The sequence below is a fragment of the Lampetra fluviatilis genome, chromosome 50 (assembly GCF_964198595.1).
Source record: "Lampetra fluviatilis chromosome 50, kcLamFluv1.1, whole genome shotgun sequence".
In the NCBI taxonomy this organism is placed as follows: domain Eukaryota; kingdom Metazoa; phylum Chordata; class Hyperoartia; order Petromyzontiformes; family Petromyzontidae; genus Lampetra; species Lampetra fluviatilis.
This window is the reverse complement of record NC_136324.1, coordinates 6632794-6646925: the sequence shown is the minus strand read 5'-3', so window position 1 is coordinate 6646925 and position 14132 is coordinate 6632794. Positions and strand designations below refer to the sequence as shown.

At 47.8% G+C, this 14132-nt stretch overlaps 1 protein-coding gene across 1 annotated transcript in view; it reads right to left on the bottom strand.

Annotated features, from left to right (window-relative positions):
• The window catches only part of LOC144948553 (mannosyl-oligosaccharide 1,2-alpha-mannosidase IB-like), a 448029-nt gene that overhangs the window by 346363 nt on the left and 87534 nt on the right, over positions 1-14132 (bottom strand). The window lies entirely within an intron of this gene.

Here is a 14132-nt window from a genome sequence, read left to right as displayed (position 1 = left end):
CTTTTTCAGAAGTGACCTGGCCACAAATAATAGCTCAACAAAGTGGCTTATCATGTGGGAATCTTTCGCAGCCAAATATTCTAAAATGTATGTTTATAAATGTGGAGGGCAAAACCGGCGGACCTGGATAAACACTCAGGCGACCACGGGGAGAAAACTTGCAAACTCCAAGTATATAGGTGTCAGGGTCGGGATCTAAACCATGACCTCCTGTATACCAGGCAAGGTAGTGAACATCTCTCCACCGTGGCACCCTCATAGCGGGAGGGAGCAGGTTTCAATACTTGCTCAATGGTGGGAAATGTGAGCTGAATCTGCAAGCGGAGGTTTACAATGTAGCAGCCGTGCAAGCCAATTGAGAGAGAGAGAGAAAGGCAATGGAGCCATCAAACACTTCGGTCAATCGAGTTGTTAATTACTGCGGTCAACATCCACCCAAGTCAAAGGAATCGGTGTCTCCCTCCGCTACTCAATCAGGTGGAGGAGGGCATTTGCACGGCTCTGTCAGTGGCACCCAGCGGCTGGTGGAAATTCGACATTGCCATGGTGTTAAGGGGCATCTCTCCGGAAAAAATGTACCGATATCTTTCGACAGCGGTGCTTATTTCATCCACGCAAAGGGATGATGATGATGGACTGAGTGGCTCAGCAGAGGGTTTTCAATGAAACTGTTTGAGTTGAACATTCTGACACTGTGCCACCTGGCTAGTGTGTGGGCACTTGAATGTTTCATACTTAAAAAAAAAAATTCCGTAGTAAAAAAAAAAGAGATCACCTTTGAGTGCTGTACACCTTTAATGCATGAAGTTGAAAATATCTTAATATATCGAGGGCTGCAGAGCGTGGCCAATTAAACTAACAACTAAACAAAATTTCCACGAGTTAAGCCAACGTAGTGGCTTATCACGTGGAAATTTATAGCAGCCAAATATTCTCAACGCACGTCGATTCTAAATGTGGAGGGAAAACCAGGAGGACCCAGAGAAAAGTTCACGCAAACCACGGGGAGAACATGCAAATTCCAAATATGCAGCAGGCATCAGGGCCGGGATCGAACCCACGACCTCCTGCATACCAGGCGAGGTAGTTAACATCTCGCCACCGTGGCGCCCCCAATTGTTGGCGCTGGCTCAGCATCTAGCTCGTCCGTGGTTCCTCAACGGTTATGAAACGCAGCTTGCATGAACAACAAAAACACTAATACACAACCAATAATTTTATGATAATTACAGTATTTAACGTTGTTGCGATGAATGTTTTCGCCGTTTTAGCACAGCAGTGGTATGTGTAAAATGAGACGTGCGTGTGCACATGTCATGAGGTGAGAGTGAAATATAACGATTCAAAATAACCTCCCTGCAGAATTCCAAAGGCGATGTCGGAAGAAAAAAAAAGGAAAATTTGACAATGGTTGTGTTGAAATTTAAATAAAAAGTCCCGCAGTTTGTGACAGTGGTTTGGCAGCTCCACCTCGTTTGTCAGCGACGAGATGTTAACTACCTCACCTGGTATGCAGGAGGTCGTGGGTTCGATCCCGACCCTGAAGCCTGTATATTCAGAGTTTGCATGTTCTCCCCGTGGTCGTGTGGATTTTTCTCCAAGTCCTCTGGTTTTTCCCTCACATTTTAAAACATGAGTATTCAGAGTATTTTGCTGCTATAAAGTGCCACGTGATAAGCCACTTCGTTGAGTTAATTATTTGTGATAGCCAGATCGATTCTTGAAAATAGCTACATCGCTCAGTGGGCCTTACCTAGTAAAATAAAAAAAAGTTTAGTTTATCGTTTTTTAAATTTATTTCACATTAACCCTTTCCCAAGTAGAGTGCCTATCCCCACACCTGCTGGAGAAACATTACAAATGAGATATATGCATAACCGTGCACTGAAAAGCGCTTGTGTTTCTGAAATAGAACCTTCGTTTCGGTTACAGAGAGAGAGAGAACGGCTCCAAAGGCACGAGGAGGAACCAGGGACGTCAGCCGCCACGCGGTGAGCCGGTGCCAACCGTTGCCCAAGCTCTGCGGTCCTCTATATATGAACAAAAAACTGAAGTAAAATAACTTCGTCGGTACCGAGGCTCCCACAAGGCCATGCGGGAGGGCGTGTGGCACAGTTTGGTGCCAGCTATCGTACAGTTGCGGTCGTGTCGCTACGGTTGTCTGCTCCGAGTAACAATGCCTTTAAAAACAACGGCGCTACTACGCCTCTCGAATTAAAATTAAAGGCGAGCCGCTTCAGTGGTGAACGGGACCCACCCTGCAATTGCAGTCGTCAAATAATGAGTGTTTTATCACTTCATGAGTGTTCATCAAAAAAAACTCTGTTTGTTATTTTCCAAGTAACTTCATGTATTTTCTTGATTGCGATTACACTCACTTCTGTCAAGTTCTAGATTTGAAATTTTCGTGACTGCAAGGATTCACATTCTTGGGTTTTTTTCGGTAAAGTCACGTAGGTAATTTTTTTTCAAATGATTTTACTTTTATTAATTTTAATTATTTTTTTTACCTACGTGACTTTACCGAAAAAAACCCAAGAATATTCTGTCAAGTTCACAAACACGATGGAGATTTAACCTGAAGGCATAGACAGCACAATGATACGATTCAAAATTCATCCTGAGCACATGTGAAGGGTATTTATCGTCCGCTTAGTTACGTTGTTGCTACTGTGATTGCGCATCATCTGGATGCGCTTTCTGCTGCCGACATCGGACCAAGTCACCTTCATCTCAAACTTTCATTCTCGCTCAACACCCTTTTCGCAGAAAGTGAGAGGCAACCTTAACGGTAATTAACCGGTACGCGCCAATTAACCGGTTCATCACATTGCAGACTTAAAAACCGTGGCGATGATATAGATGGGGACCACGGTGCCTGTCTGCTTTGTAATCGGATTACAGCAAATGCGTTCCTTGTAATGAGTTACTTCACGAGCTCCCCTTGCACAGCGGCGCCGGTGCTTAGAGATTTAATTTCCAAGGCGCTGAATTCCAGTGCAACCTCTCGCGTCGCCAAAGTCGTCCCCCGATGGCATTCGAGCCGCCCCTAACGGCATTACAAAACAATCGCACACCCGCACCCGCAGACACACTTTGTGTTTCCGCAAGAGACCTCGGCTTTCCATATCAAAAAAACAAACCTCATCACCCCCGCTCCCTGCTCCCCCCACGTCACGTTCCGTAGGTGCGAATCTTCCACCTTTTTTGTTTTGTCGGGTTTTACCCAAACACAACGTTTCTCAAGAGATAAAGAAGGTCACGGTGTCTTTGGCCCTGGATGTCTACGATATTCCCCCGTACCCTCTTCCCGTGAGTGCAAAAAAAACTGAAATCGTTTCGGGGGAAGAAATGTATTTTGTTCTTTTCTTCATCGTCGTCGTCATCTCTTGAGAAATCTGCCGCATGTTTAATTTGCGCTTACGGACGAAACGTTGCCGAGATGTGGGCGCCGTCGTTATAGCGATGCTGGAATATTAAACAATGGCAACAAAACATTTCTGTAATGAGCCAGTGCGTACTGTGCAGGTGCATCCTCACACACACACACACGTGCACGATTCACGTCAAGGAACATAAACCATCATCACGCAAACGCCGGTCATCCTCGCAGCGGCTGCTTTTGGCAGGCCATCCACTGAAAGAAAGGCGGTCACCGCATCGCGCGCTTTCAGGTGCGCTTCTGCGGCCGTCTGGAATGCTCTTCCTTCCGATATTACTAAGCTACTGCAGCTACTGCAGCTACGCACTTATAAATCTAGATTGAAAAAGACACATTTTTCGAATTTATTTTTGTGTTTAGTTTGTTGTCGATCCCACGGCACATCCGCTTAGCATGGTTGGCTTTGTACGGTGCAAAAGAAGTTCAACATACATACAATTCGAGAATACCTGTACCGGTTGCCATATCTGTATATAAATTACCCATTCGCTTCATTATAAGTGTGGCATGATTTAACTCATTTACACTGGCACTGGTGGATGAACAGAGCCGTGGTTGGTGGGGGGGGGATTTAAGGAACTTGTGACAATATTTGGACTTTTGCGCCAGGAAATGGAATCAAACCAGCGACCTCTGGATAGCAAGTCCAGTGTGCTTACCTAAACTAAACTATACATTTATTTTTATTTTACCACCAAGGAAGGCCCACTGAGCTATATTGCTCTTTTTCATGAAGCAACCTGGCCACAAATGATAGCTAAATGAAGTGGCTTGCCACGCGGAAATGTATAGCAGCCAAATACTCTAAATGCGTGATGTTGATTCTAAATATAGAGAGAAAAACCGGAGAACCTGGAGAAAAATCCACGCAACCGTGGTGAGAACGTGCAAACTCCAAATATACAGGCATTACGGTCAGGATCGAACCCACGACCTCCTGCGTACCAGGAGAAGGTTAACATCTCACCGCCTTGACCTTTACACCACAGTGGCAACATCCCTTACCTACCCTATCAAGCTACCCTAAATACACACTTACCTGCCCGCTTACCTCCCGACCTACTCACCCACCTGCCTACCCTTCAACCAACCCCGACAACAACAACAACCGCCGTTCACCACTAAGTGGTGGTGACGTCACGATGCCGCTTGTGCGATGTAAGGTGCACTTTGAGGCCACGTAAAGTGTCGATGGCTCGCTGCTGGCAGCAGGTCACAGGGCAGACCCAGGTGCCATGGGTTGAGTGACTGAGATGACTGGCAGATGCAACAACTTTGCTCACTGTGCCAAATTTCTGCTTTCTAGCCGCCCGACGTACAAACATATCTTCCCATATCACAACCGGTACACTAAACTACCCATTGCAAATGAATCACTCAAGACTGAGTGCAACTTGATCACATTATATTTTTATTCCTTGCTCCCTAAGCTTAAAAAAAGTCAACATCACGCAATCACCAATGGTGATTATAATCAAACATTCAATGTTCCTTTCTCAGCAACCGCTCCTTTCTCAGCAACCGTTCCTGTTGTTGCTGCTGCATTAATGAGCAAAGCGATCATCTGTGATGGAGAAAACAATAAGGTATTTTTTTTTGCCAAAATTTTCCGCGTAAATCGCATGCAAGCGGCAGCGGCTCGCGAGGCTATCGGCGGCGCAAGTCGTTCTCAAAAGGTTCCTGAGACCCTCTTTTAAAAAAAAAACCCCGGATAAAAGCCGGCACTTAGCGCCGCCCCCTTCCCAGTGGCATTGCGAGCACGGTGGGATATTCACCGTCAAAACTGCCAATTAACATCAATCAGACTCCATACAAATATTAGCCACCCTGCCGTATTGACTTTTAGTGAACGATGCAATGTATAAATTGCGTACAAAACAGCACAGAGAAACAAATATTCAGACTGCAGGGCCCAGGCGCTGGTGGCAGTGAGCAACGATTAAGGCCGCTGGTGCTGAGCTGCTGTGGCCGGACATGAACGCGAGACCGCACCATGCCTCCTCTGTCCCGATGTTCACGAACCGCACCGAGCAACATCATTTAAGGCTAAGTCGACCTAAGGGAGGTTTCAGGCCGCGGTTGAGACAGCGTTTGCGCCTGGACGTTGTTGCACGATCGTAGCAGGGTGCACCGAAGACAACTCTGTGCACCCACAGACACACACACACACACTAGATTCGAAAACACCAACACATAGACCACTCGCTGCAGCTGCATTACTTGTAGAGGAGGACGCACAAGCTGCTTCAGCAGCGGCGACTCCGCGTGTGTCTCCTTGAAACAGTAACCGTGTCTAGGCGAGGTCCTGTTAAGTCAGCAACGCGTGCTATTAAAATCCAAAACTTTAGCCAGGAATTGATTCGCGCAGCTAAATGCACTCCATTGATTGAGCCTTACATTGCTCAGACCATTAAATATAGGTGGTGTGCCCTGGGTGGCTATCGTGTGCGTGTCTGGGTGTGTCTGTGTGCGTAATGGGGAGAGCGGTGGTGTAGCGGTCAGCGCGCTGCACCATGAACCCGGCGACCTAAGTTTGATTCCCGCTCACGGCCAGCACCAGTGACGATAATATGAGCGGGTCCTGGGCCTCCCCGAGGTCGACTCAGCCTCAAATGCGTACCTGGTGCGGTGTGTAAACATCGCCACTGGGGAGACAAACGGTGCCGGGTGTTGTGCTGGCCACCCAGCTCCACCCACCACCTCGTGTGCCGTGCCGGCCCTTCATAGGTGCTCGCAAACAGCACTTGCCCCACCAGTCTGTTTCAAAGGCTCTAGACGGCGGGCATCTTTCGCCTTTTGTGCCGGCATCAGGCAAGTTTTGTAATTCTGCGTCCAAGCAGCCCCCCGCGCTCTCCGGCACGGCCTCGACGTGTCGCGAGTAGGCTCCCCCCCCCCGTGCACAGCCACGCAGCAAACTCCACGACCATTTGTAGTGGGCACCCTCGAGCGCGGCTCGGTCACCGACAAAAAGTTTTTTTTTTTAACTCAGCCCGGCGCCCAGCTCAAACGGCCCGGTGTCTGTCCGTTCAGTTTGCACGACGACGCGTTTTGACGGCATCGTTGCCGGCGTCGCAGCAGTCGACGGCGTCGGTGTCGCCGGCACCGCCGGCGTCGCCTGCGTGCATCGTCGGCGTCGTCAACATCGTCGTCGTCATCGTCATCGTCATCGTTAGTGTCGTCAGCATCGTCGTCAGCATCGTCATCATCGTCACCGTCGTCAGCATCGTCAGCATCGTCGTCAGCATCCTCATCATCATCATCGTCAGCATCATTGTCAGCGTCGTCAGCATCATCGTCATCATCATTGTCAGCATCGTCGTTAGCGTCATCATCATCATCGTCAGCATCGTCAGCATCGTCGTCAGCATCATCGTCAGCATCGTCGTCAGCGTCATCATCATCGTCAGCATCATTGTCAGCATCGTCGTCAGCGTCATCATAATCATCGTCATCATCGTCAGCGTCATTGTCAGCGTTGTCAGCTTCATCGTCGTCATCATCGTCGTCAGCGTCGTCGTCAGCATCATCGTAATCATCAGCATCGTCGTCAGCGTCGTCGTCAGCAGTCGTCAACTTCATCGTCGTCATCGTCGTCAGCGTCGTCATCGTAATCGCCGCTCTGGGAGTCACGTGCGGATGGGAGAGACGGCAGAGCCGGCCGTCCGGTGGCCGTGAGAGACGACACCACAAAGACCTTGGAGGCTGCTTCGTGTCATCCGTTTTTGCCGACCTTGTGCAATCTTTTGTCAATTCAGCCCCTCGTCCAATGCTCTTCATCTCGTTGGCTTTGTTGTTCAACGTTGCCATTATAAGCAGTGTGCGAAAAGTAACCCTTGAAGCGCCGTTTCGCTCTCAGTGTGTTATCGGATTCCTCTCGCTGAACAAATCGGCATCTACAATCGCATTACCGTTCTCTTTTCTTTTTAACGAACACTGAGCTCTCTTTTAAACAAATACACTAATGTGGAAACGACTCTAAAAACAATCAAAAGGCGGAATGATAGTGTCAGCAAACTTGGGTCAGCGGGAGAGATGATGCCACGGATCGCTCTATGGAGCACACTCAATTAACGCCGCTATTCCCAAGCTTTAGAAGGATTTATCAGGTTCATTGGACCTTATTCTTTCGTCAATTTAAAGGAAGCAATCTAAAAAAAAAACCAATCGGATTGCATTACCATCCTCTTGATTGTATCATGCACGTAAACATGTTAGGTTTTTTCGAAAAGAACATGCAGGAATAAGATTTCTTTTTAGAATTCCGCCTCTGAGCGTTCCTTACGGGGAAGGAGGCTGCGTTTAACAGCTGCGATAAAATAAATAAAATAAGCTGACAGCACTTCTGAAGTCACTTCTTAGGACAGGCCTTGCCTGGCTAAAACAGGTCAGCCTCTCTTTAAGCTCGCCACTGATCGATCGAGTTCACCGTGAATTTGGCTATCAAACACGCGGGCCTCGCGCGTGCTGTAGAAGGCCAGGGAAGTCCGCGGAAGGAATTCGGAGGAAAACCAAACGGTGCGAGGATTTCGTTTGTGTGCAGTCAATAGAGCGCAACGACGGTTTGGATTTGTTAAAGCATCCAATTTCAACGGTATCTCAGCTATTGCTGCTGCTGCTGTTCACCACACAGCAGCACGAATCTCACGTGCAACGTAGCGGGCCCAACTGGCAAACAACGGGACCGTCCCGTTGCAACGAGTTAATGAACGTCGCAAACTTCAAAAACACATCGCAACCACACTGCACACCACAGTAACCTGGTTTGATTGGACACCCGAAACCCAGACTCTAGACTGGGATGCTCAGCAGCAGCAGCAGTCGGGGGCTTGCTTCTAGAGCTCTGCACCGGTGTTTTGACAGGGTTATTACGAACCACGTGAACGGTCTACAAAAGAAGCCCGGGGAGAACGCAAAAAAAAAACTTTTTCGTCCGAAAGGGCATTACGATTTGACACCGAGTGGCAACAAAAAAAAAATATAAATGTCGTAATGTCAAACAATTTAGCAATTGCTGCTGCTCACTATGCCGGACAGAATCGGCCAGGGTGGCTGTGCTAAGAGCATGCAGGGCCAGATTCAGGCACGGGGCTTCAGGGGCTCCAGAGATGAAGTGAAAAGTTATTTCACTTGTGAATGCTGAATTTGATTTGTTGTTAGCCTTGTAAAAATACAATTTTATTTTTCATTAACTTTGTTTTCCTTTCGAAAATATTACTGGGGGACCTCACAGTACATGTAGCCCAGGAGGCCTACACAATCTTAATCCGGCCCTGAGAGCACGCTCCAGCAAACGTCACAACAAGCGAAGTTATGACTAGAACTGCCATTGCCATTTTCCAGCGTCAGTTCTGGTTCTTTATTTGGCCCGGGCTATGCCCTCTTGGGGCTGCCACTTAGATGGGAGAGACGTGGGGTAGGTGCTATTGGGGGTGGGTTGAGAGGTGGGGGGTTTGGGGGGCAAGTGACAAACGCAAACAGCGGATTATTTTTTTGGGAGAACACGTTACACTACCCGCGAAAATCTTTAATATGTAAAATTAATGATCAGCGAATAATAATTTATTCTGAGATATTCCTGTAAATGGAATAAAGAAATGCGCACGTAAAATGGAACATCATCATCACATCGTCGCATTACAATCGATAAAACAATTGTATTAAAAACTGAAAGACCAAACTTAATTATATTGTCAAATCTACATTTTTATATTAATACAAAACAGATAAGAGCACTTTACACCTGTAAAATGTACATAGACTATTCATTTTAAAATGTAATCCATTACTACCCATGTAATATCATTGCAAGGAAATTCCTATCATGTGAATACTTTATATTACTTAAACTTGAGAATAGGTTTTGCACTTTTTTCTGGAAACAAAACAGGTGTTAAGATGTTAAAACACCAAACTGAACCCTTCTACGGGGAATCATGTCTGCATTAGCCACAATACTTGTGGTCAAAATGCAAACAAAAAACGTACTCTGGTAATATATGCATTGTCTTTGTAACTGATTGGTCCACACCAGACATCTTTCTTTGGAGCCTCGTCTCAAACGGTGTTAGACCAGAGGACGCTTGGTCGTACGCCTTTTAGCGTCCTCTGGTCTAACACCTTTTGAGACGAAGCTCCAGGTCTGAGCTTGAAGACGAACTTTGTCATGCCGAAGAAGGGCTCTCACCTGGTTGAAATAAGGGGACGAAAAAAGCAATGCGGGAAATGCTGTTGGCAAAAACGTTTACGGGGAAATGAAACGCCTCGATCGCGGAACGATTACCCTCGATCATTATTGCATTCCGACTCACTTGAGCAATTAGCCTGCCATCACAACACAGCAACACAGGTGCCATGGGGAATTTTAGAGGCTTCGGGGCAATTACCGAAGGCGGATCGGCAGGGAAAAGATGAAATGAAGAAGGCATTGAGAACAGGATGACACGCTTTTGTAAAGCCAGCGTTTTATCATGGCGCGTGTTGGAAGAAGAGTGTTTAATCGGTGCATACTGCCCCGTGACGCGGTGATAAAAACACACGGAAAGTGACAACGGACATGGAGCAAACAAAAATATTGAAAAGTGGACAATGAAGCAAAGAGAAAGAGAGAGGCGCGCATGCTTCGGAATCACACCGAGAGACGGGGAAGAGAAACACGCGGTCCATGGGGAAGAGGAGGAGGGGGGGGGGGAACGAACCGGAAAATGAAAGACGTCGAAAATTGACATCAAGTTGAAAGACGTCAAAAAGTTGACTCTTCTCCAGGACGCACGTGGGCATTGGGCAGAGGATTGCATCATCGGGAGGGTCGGTGGCCACCGACCGAGGCTGGCGAGGCTGATAGACGATGGCTGCAGATATATTTGAAGTGGTCAGCCCACGAGACGGTGCACGGTGTGACAATGTCACCCAACTCCGCACACAAAGACAAAGATCCTCCGTGTAGCCTTAACAGACTGCAGGGGCCAGTGCTGTTAGCGAGCACCTATCAAGGCCGGAATGGTACACCAGGGGGTGGGTGGCCAGCACCACGCCTGGCCGCCTTTGTCTCCCCAGTGGCGATGTTTACACACCGTACCAGGTACTCATTTGAAGCCGAGTCGATCTAGGGGAAGCCCAGGACCGGTTTAGATAATCGTCAATGGCATTGGCGGTGAATGGGAATTGAACCCGGGTCGCCGGATTCCGTAGTGCAGCGGGCTAACCGCTACACGACTGCTCCCCACGCACATAAATACGAGCGCACACACACACGGTAGCTCATTCCTTAAAGGGACGGATGCCCTCATGTTCACAATGATTGCATGTGAAGAGATTTCAAGTTTATTTATGAAACCTCGATGAGGCACTTCCAATTTTAAGCGACAACAAAAAAAACCGACAGCCCATCTTTGAAAATCGCGTACAAATTTCACGCACATTGTCCAGGAGGAAGAAAACAACTAAAACGGAAAAAAAGTTCCCCCGTTTATTTCTCAATCTGCTTGTCCTGGTGAGGGTCGCTGTGGCAGCATTGTTGAGTAGTGGCAGTGCACACCTCCCTGTCCCTGGCGACAGACTCCAAGCACTACTATACACTATACACTACTAGACTATACACTACACTATACACACTACTACACATGACTACACTACTATATACTACACTACACTACTATACACTACTATACTTTCACTACTATACACTACTAGACTATACACTACTATACACACTATACACTACTATACACTACTATACACTACTATACACAGACTCTAGCTCTTCCTGGGCAATCCCCACGTGTTCCCAGGCCAGCCGAGCGACATCGTCCCACCAGCAGCAGCGTGGTCCTGGGCCAGCCCCGGGGTCTTCGCCAAGCGGGACGTTGCTGCTGCTGCTGCTGCCCGGTAGAGTTCCATGGAGAGTCTACCAGGGGGGGGCATCCTTACCAGACGCGCGCAAACCACCTCAACTGGCTCCTCTCGATCTGGAAATCGCAGCGGCTCAAACTCTTGAGGCTATCCCCGGATTACGGAAAAAACAAGTATTCACGTGAAATTTGGGCGAGTCTCAGAATTAGAGTGGCTGTAATGATTCGGATGTCTGCAATTGATGAATGTTTCTATTCAGAATATACATTCAACAAAAAAAACGCTTTAAAATTTTTTTTTTTTAACAGCGATGTGGAAATTGTTTAAACGCCTGCTTTGTTGCAGGGCTCGTTGTCAAATCTGCAGTTTAACCGAACAGCCACCTCGGATTTCAACTCATTATTGCGATGCGCGCATGCACACCCTCTGTCAAACACCCTCGCATTTTATCATTTCTCCCAGAGCAATCTTCGGGCTTTCATTTTAATTTATGTGCTTTACGAGTTCATGTTACGCTCTCGTATTCGACAGCGGAAATAACGAGCTGACAAGCTCCGAATCTAAAGTAATTCCATTTTTAAATACTTCGCGCACAACGCACAGGTGCACTGTACATTTCAAAGGTCCTCCCAGAGCATCTCTCTCGGCTCAGATAAGCCGCGGTGGAGAGATGTTAACTACCTCGCCTGGTATACAGGAGGTCGTGGGATTGATCCTGACCCTAACACCTGTATATTTGGAGCTAACATGTTCTCCCCCTGTGGTTGCGTGGATTTTTCTCCGTGTTCTCCGGTCATTCCCACCCACAGTTAGAAACGTGTGTTCAAAATATTTGGCTGCTATACATTTCCACATGATAAGCCACTTACTTCATTGGGCTATCATTTGTGGCCTGGTCACCTCTGAAAAGGAGCTACATCGCTCGGCGAGCCCTACCTGGTGAAATAAAAATAGTTGAGTTCAAATAGATTTTAGTTTAAGCAAAGCAGAGGCGCTTATCCCTACTAGCAGGATCAGAGCCAGTGTCAGCTTGATGATCGCTGTTAGACCTTCTCCGAAGCAGTGTTCATTTCATAAACTCTCTTGTCATTTTGTTCATCCGGGATACGGCTCGCCGAATCTCAAGACGGGAGACTCGCGCGTTGGGATGTGCGGACGACTCGCTGCCTAACGACGTGTGTGCTGTGCACGGGAGGATACACGGGAGTGGCCCTAGAGATCACCACAGGTTTCGCAAATCCACTTGCCGTACTGCTATGCAGCTGGCCGCCTTTGAAGCCCAGTGGGTTTGGGAGTTTCAAAACTTGGCTTCAAGCTGCTGCCGAGTTTTTCCGGGTGGATTTTAATTCGCAAACACTTTATTGCCGGTCAACCGTCAGAGTCACAGCGCCACGGATTCTGTCATTCGCGCACGGACGTATGTACGTACGTGCATATGTTGAACGTCTTTCATACCGCACGAATCCAACTGTGCTAATCGGACGTGCAGGGGAAGGACAACAAACTAAACACGGACACCACTTATCTTCGTATAAACTGGTCACGCATCTTCAAATTAACGCTTGTGTCCCAAATACTGGTGGAAGTGTAGCAGAAAAGTAATAATTTTTTCACGGAATGTGCAGAAGCCAGACTTGCCACCAGGCAGTATTTTGAAGTGTTGATGCTGGCATGCCACGCCATACAGTGCGCGTATAAATATGTAATGCCCCGTTGCACGTAAGAAAGACATCTCGTCTGGGCAGCCTTTAAAATTTTTACTTGAAAGACACAAGAGTGGAAGTAAAGTTTAGAACCGCATGCTCATTAAGCCATCGGGGATAAAATATATACGTGAATATGTTTACGTTGAGGATATCTAAAATGTGCCGCCAACAAATGTCAGTTCGGTGCGTGAGCTTCACAGCATAATCCACAGCGAAGTGTGGCCTGACAATAGCAGCAGCGCGCGAGCGTTAATATTTAATGCTGCTGGCACAGGCAACGGCCCGAGCATCGTGTCAAACACGGCGCACGGGCCGAGACAGCGCTGCCTCAATCCGAGGGGCTCTCAGCTCAATTAGCAATGCCGTTCCACCGCACTTTACCACTGCTACCGCCACCAATGCCATCACGAGGACAAGGCAATGTTCAAAGCGAGGCTCGCTATTGGTGCCGATAACATCCAGCGGCCGCGGGAGTCGGACCGGGCGGGCGGCCGTACATTGCGGGCGGGCCGGCGTTTGCGCATCGCAAGCGAGTTAATGCTGCCGTTGATAATTCCGCTGTGGCCGTGCGGCGTTTGGTGGGGTGCGGAGTTCACAATGGCCGTGTCAATTTCAGAGTCGACGACGCGAGGGCACCGGACTCTCTGACACGTGCAGCGGTCGGGCAAACCTGCGGTTCGGCAGCCGGCACGCGGCTCTTTAAGGGCTGCTCCGTGACGTTATTTATTAAGGACCCAACGCCGTCTCGTATTCACCACATGCATTGCGGCGGCTCTTGAAATATTGAGTTTTTTTTTTTACGGAATTCAGAAAAAAAACTCATTCTTTGTTATTTTGGTTGCTGACCCCTGGACATGAAGGGGTCACGTCAGGCTGTGGCGTGTGCGGCGAGTTCACTCATCTCAGCACACTGAATAAAATCGCAATATCGTGTACGTATTGGGGATGTGGAAACAGCCTTTGGGTTAATCAGATTTATTCAAAAATCAGGCCCTCGATATGGAATTTCAGATGATGTTAATAATAATTTGAAAAAATAAATCTGAATCATCTGAAAATGTGATGGAACAGGAAGGGACATCACGCTTGATCGGTCGAAAGTGCCACCAAATTGACAACAGCTTTGCTCAAACGAC